Source organism: Panulirus ornatus, chromosome 56 (genome assembly GCF_036320965.1).
Source record: "Panulirus ornatus isolate Po-2019 chromosome 56, ASM3632096v1, whole genome shotgun sequence".
Classification (NCBI taxonomy): Eukaryota; Metazoa; Arthropoda; class Malacostraca; order Decapoda; family Palinuridae; genus Panulirus; species Panulirus ornatus.
The window spans coordinates 31,090,266-31,096,775 of NC_092279.1; the positions used below are offsets into that span (position 1 = coordinate 31,090,266).

Here is a 6,510-nt window from a genome sequence, read left to right on the forward strand (position 1 = left end):
AATTTAATGATACTCTCTCACCCCAACTCTCATTTGCCCTCTTTTTCACCTCTTGCACCTTTCTCTTGACCTCCTGCCTCTTTCTTTCATACATCTCCAACTCAATTGCATTTTTTCCCAGCAAAAATCGTCCAAATGCCTCTCTCTTCTCTTTCACTAATAATCTTCCTTCTTCATCCCACCACTCACTACCCTTTCTAATCTGCCCACCTCCCACGCTTCTCATGCCACAAGCATCTTTTTCGCAAGCTATCACAGCTTCCCTAAATACATCCCATTCCTCCCCCACTCCCCTTACGTCCTTTGTTCTCACTTTTTTCCATTCTGTATTCAGTCTCTCCTAGTACTTCCTCACGCAAGTCTCCTTCCGAAGCTCACTTACTCTCGCCACTCTCTTCACCCCAACATTCTCTCTTCTTTTCTGAAAACCTCTGCAAATCTTCATCTTCTCCTTTAAAAGATAATGATCACACATACCTCCAGCTGCACCACTCAGCACATTAACATCCAGAAGTCTCTCTTTCGCACGCCTATCAATTAACACGTAATCCAATAACACTCTCTGGCCATCTCTCCTACTTACACACGTATACTTATGTATATCTCTCTTTTTAACCCAGGTATTCACAATCACCAGTCCTTTTTCAGCACATAAATCTACAAGCTCTTCACCATTTCCATTTACAACACTGAACACCCCATGTACACCAATTATTCCCTCAACTGCCACATTACTCATTACTTTGAATGCAAAGGTAAGTAATGTGGTAGTTGAGGTTATAATTGGTGTACATGGGGTGTTCAGTGTTGTAAATGGAAATGGTGAAGAGCTTGTAGATTTATGTGCTGAAAAAGGACTGGTGATTGTGAATACCTGGGTTAAAAAGAGAGATATACATAAGTATACGTGTGTAAGTAGGAGAGATGGCCAGAGAGTGTTATTGGATTACGTGTTAATTGATAGGCGTGCGAAAGAGAGACTTCTGGATGTTAATGTGCTGAGTGGTGCAGCTGGAGGTATGTGTGATCATTATCTTTTAAAGGAGAAGATGAAGATTTGCAGAGGTTTTCAGAAAAGAAGAGAGAATGTTGGGGTGAAGAGAGTGGCGAGAGTAAGTGAGCTTCGGAAGGAGACTTGCGTGAGGAAGTACTAGGAGAGACTGAATACAGAATGGAAAAAAGTGAGAACAAAGGACGTAAGGGGAGTGGGGGAGGAATGGGATGTATTCAGGGTAGCGGTGATGGCTTGCGCAAAAGATGCTTGTGGCATGAGAAACGTAGGAGGTGGACAGATGAGAAAGGGTAGTGAGTGGTGGGATGAAGAGGTAAGATCATTAGTGAAAGAGAAGAGAGAGGTATTTGGACGATCTTTGTAGGGGAAAAATGCAAATGACTGGGAGATGTATAGAAGAAAGACGCAGGAGGTATAGATTAAGGTACAAGATGCGAAAAAGAGGGCAAATGAGAGATGGGATGAAAGAGTATCAGTAAATTTTAGGGAGAATAAAAAGATGATTTGGAAGAGGTAAACAAAGTGCGTAAGACAAGGGAACAAATGGGAACATCAGTGAAGGGGGTAAATGGGTAGGTGATAACATGTAGTGGTGATGTTAGAAGGAGATGGAGTGAGTATTTTGAAAGTTTGGTGAATGTGTTTGATAACAGAGTGGCAGATATAGGGTGTTTTGGTCGAGGTGGTGTGCAAAGTGAGAGGGTTAGAGAGTATGACTTGGTTATCAGAGAAGAGGTAGTAAAATCTTTGTAGAAGATGAAACCCGGCAAGGCAGCGGGTTTGGATGGTATTGCAGTGCACTTTATTAAAAAAGGGGGTGACTGTATTGTTGACTGGTTGGTAAGGTTATTTAATGTATTTATGTCTCATGGTGAGGTTCCTGAGGACTGGCGGTATGCTTGCATAGTCCCATTGTACAAAGGCAAAGGGGATACGAGTAAGTGTTAAAATTACAGAGGTATATGTTTGTTGAGTATTCCTGGTAAATTATACGGGAGGGTATTGATTGAGAGGGTGAAGGCATGTACAGAGCATCAGATTGGGGAAGAGCAGTGTGGTTTCAGAAGTGGTAGAGGATGTATGGATCAGGTGTTTGCTTCGAAGAATGTATGTAAGAAATACTTAGAAAAGCAAATGGATTTGTATGTAGCATTTATGGATCTGGAGAAGGCATATGACAGAGTTGACAGAGATGCTCTGTGGAAGGTATTAAGAATATATGGTGTAGGAGGTAAGTTGTTAGAAGCAGTGAAAAGTTTTTATCAAGGATGTAAGGCATGTGTACGTGTAGGAAGAGAGGAAAGTGATTGGTTCTCAGTGAATGTTGATTTGCGGCAGGGGTGTGTGATGTCTCCATGGTTGTTTAATTTGTTGATGGATGAGGTTGTTAGGGAGGTGAATGCAAGAGTTTTGGAAAGAGGGGCAAGTATGAGAGAGCTTGGGAAGTGAGTCACTTGTTGTTCGCTGATGATTCAGAGCTGGTGGCTGATTCGTGTGAGAAGCTGCAGAAGCTGGTGACTGAGTTTGGTAAAGTGTGTGAAAGAAGAAAGCTGAGATTTAATGTGAATAAGAGCAAGGTTATTACGTACAGTAGGGGTGAGGGACAAGTCAATTGGGAGGTAAGTTTGAATGGAGAAAAACTGGAGGAAGTGAAGTGTTTTAGATATCTGGGAGTGGATTTGGCAGCGGATGGAACCATGGAAGCGGAAGTGAATCATTGGAAGGGGGAGGGGGCGAAAGTTGTGGGAGCGTTGAAGAATGTGTGGAAGTCGAGAACGTTATCTTGGAAAGCAAAACTGGGTATGTTTGAAGGAATAGTGGTTCCAACGATGTTATATGGTTGCGAGGCGTGGGCAACAGATAAGAGTTCTGCGGAGGAGGGTGGATGTGCTGGAAATGAGATGTTTGAGGACAATATGTGGTGTGAGGTGGTTTGATCGATTAAGTAATGAAAGGGTAAGAGAGATGTGTGGTAATGAAAAAGTGTGGTTGAGAGAGCAGAAGAGGGTGTTTAGAAATGGTTTGTCACATGGAGAGAATGAGGAAAGATTGACCAAGAGGATATATGTGTCGGAGGTGGAGGGAACGAGGAGAAGTGGGAGACCAAATTGGAGGTGGAAAGATGGAGTGAAAAAGATTTTGAGTGATCGTGGCCTGAGCATACAGGAGGGTGAAAGGTGTGCAAGGAATAGAGTGAATTGGAACGATGTGGTATACCGGGATCGACGTGCTGTCAATGGATTGAACCAGGGCATGTGAAGCGTCTGGGGTAAACCATGGAAAATTCTGTGGGGCCTGGATGTGGAAAGGGAGCTGTGGTTTCGGTGTATTATACATGATAGCTAGAGGCTGAGTGTGAACGAATGTGGCCTTTGTTGTCTTTTCCTAGCGCTCCTCGTGCACGTGCGGGGGGGAGGGGGTTTTCATTTCATGAGTGGCGGGGTGGCGACGGAAATGAATAAGGGCAGACAGTATGAATTATGTACATGTGTATATATGTATGTCTGTGTGTGTATATATATGTATACGTTGAGACGTATAGGTATGCATATTTGCGTGTGTGGACGTGTTTGTATTTACATGTGTATTTGGGTGGGTTGGGCCATTCTTTCGTCTGTTTCCTTGCGCTACCTCGCTAACGCGGGAGACGGCGACGAAGTATTATAAATAATAAGTAAATATATATATATATATATATATATATATATATATATATATATATATATATATATATATATATTTAGATATAATTCTCTATTATATTATACATTGTCGCTGTCCGCCTCGTAAAACGCTCATATATGTACATATACATACCTATACATTTCAGTGTATACATACATATACATACACAGACATATACATATATACACATGTATATATTCATATATGTTACCTTCATGAATTTCCGTCGCCACCCCGCCACACATGATATGACACCTCTCTTCCCCCGCGTGTGTGCAAGGTAGCGCTAGGAAAAGACTTCAAAGGCCACATTCGTTCACACTCAGCCTCTAGCTGTTATGTGTAATGCACTGAAACCACATCCCCCTTTCCATATCCAGGCCCCAATAAACCTTCCATGGTTTACCTTAGACGCTTCACATGCCCTGGTTCAATTCATTGACAGCACGTCGAACCCGGTATACCACATCGTACCAGTTCACTCTATTCTTTGCACGCTTTTCACCCTCTTGCATGTTCAGGCCCCGATCACTCAAAATCTTTTTCACTCCATCTTTCCACCTCCAATTTGGTCTCCCACTTCTCCTCGTTCCCTCCACCTCTGACACATATATCCTCTTTGTCAATCTTTACTCACTCATTCTCTCCATGTGATCAAACCATTTCAATACACCCTCTTCTGCTCTCTCAACCACACTCTTTTTATTACCACACATCTCTCTTACCCTTTCATTAGTTACTCGATCAAACCACCTCACACCACACACTGTCCTCAAAGATCTCATTTCCAACACATTCATCCTCCTGCGCACAACCCTATCTATCGCCCATGCCTCACAACCTTAATATTGTTGGAACCACTATTCCTTCAAACATAACCATTTTCGTTCTGCGAGATAACGTTGCCTTCCACACATTCTTCAAGGCTCCCAGAACCTTCGCCCCCTTATCCACCCTGTGACTCACTTTCGATTCCATGGTTCCATCCGCTGCCAGATCCACTCCCAGATATCTAAAACACTTCACTTCCTCCAGTTTTTCTCCATTCAAACTTACCTCCCAATTGACTTGTCCCTCAACCCTACCGTATCTAATAACCTTGCTCTTATTCACATTTACTCTCAGCTTTCTTCTTTCACACACTTTTACAAACTCAATCACCAATTTCTGCAGTTTCTTACCCGAATCAGCCACCAGCGCTGTATCATCAGGGAACAATATCTGACTCACTTTCCAAGTCCCCTAATCCGCAACACACTGCATACTTGCCCCTCTCTCCAAAACTCTTGCATTCACCTCCCTAACAACTCCATCAATAAACAACTCAAACAACCATCGGGATATCACGCACCCCTGCCGCAAACCTACATTCACTGGGAACCAACTACTTTCCTCTCTACTCGTACACATGATTTACATATATATATATATATATATATATATATATATATATATATATATATATATATATATATATATATATATATATGAATATTTATGATATTCGAAAGTCAATTTCGCTGGTGGTGTTGTTGTTGTGATGCTGTTAATTTTCCCTACCGTGAAACTGGTAACTTTTCCTGGTGTCCCCAACTGTTCTACCTACTATACCTAAGCGGAAAATGGTGCTCAAAAATTTAGCCAAAAAGTACGACGACAGCTGAACAGGCTGTTGAACCACTTCGAATATAGAATGAATGTACCTGAATTGATACTAGAAAAAAGAAGTACAATACCTGGAGGAGCTTCTAAAGTGAAGAAGATCCAAATTTGTTCAGGTGTGCGGTGTTGAGGAAGGTCGTAGCTAGGATGGAGATCGATGGGGTGGAATATGATGGCGTCGGCAGAGTCGACGAGACGACGGTTGTACACCAGTTCACACCTGCTGACTTCACACTGCCTGGACACTTGCCTGGGGGTGAGGGGCACATTACAGCTGTACCGGACGGCTCACAATTCTCCCATCGTTCGCCATGTTTATTTGCTTTCGCAGAACTCCCTCACATGATACCAGGTCCAAATGTGCGACTTTCAACCTCACCCTTTTTCAAAATGTTATGATACCCTCGAAATATCACGGAGCGCAAGAGTGTTCGGCGCTGGCATTATGACTGTCATCTCAATCCTGCTACACAGATAATCAAGGGTAAACTGAAGACTGACTCTACCTCCTCCTCTACCCCAAAGTTTTCGTAGTTAGGTTTACATGAGTTTACATGAGAAACACAAAAACAGGAGGCCTAATAGGCCCACGACTGGGTTGTCTGGTAAAAAGAAAAAAAGGAAAAAGGATTTTAATATGACAAGAAAATGTAATTCCATTCAGCCGTTTTTTAAGCTATTACATTAGCCATCTGTTGTCCCCGTTACTGCTGTTGCTTATACTGTTTATTTTTGGCGTTTTTCTCAATGTCTGAATCTATAAAATATTTGCCTAAACGACTTTTGAAGGTATTTATAGTCTTAGCATTCACTACGTCTGACGATAATTTATTCCAGTGCTCAACACACCTATAGGAAAAGCTTTTCTCACGTCCGTACATCTTTTACCTCTGAGTTTTATTCCATTTGTCCTGGTAACCGTATTTTCTTGTATTTCGAAAAGATGTTTGTGATTTACGTTATCGAACTTGTTCAGAATTTTGACCACTTGGAATAAGTCGCAGCGGTCTAATTTTTTATTTTCTATCTTTTCTTTTTCTTTATAAAGGGGAAGAGATCCAATCGTTTTAGCCTCGCTTTGTACGCCAGATTTCTAAGGGATGGGATCAATTTTGTCGCACGTCTTTGTACTTGCTCTATTTTTTTAACGT

At 42.0% G+C, this 6,510-nt stretch overlaps 1 protein-coding gene across 1 annotated transcript in view; it reads right to left on the minus strand.

Moving 5' to 3' along the window:
• The window catches only part of LOC139765801 (alpha-(1,3)-fucosyltransferase C-like), a 29,917-nt gene extending 24,331 nt beyond the window's left edge, over positions 1–5,586 (minus strand). The window contains exon 1 of the mRNA XM_071693595.1: positions 5,434–5,586. The gene's annotated coding sequence lies outside the window, so the exon portion shown is untranslated. The remainder of the gene's footprint in view (positions 1–5,433) is intronic.
• Between the last annotated feature and the right edge of the window lie 924 nt (positions 5,587–6,510).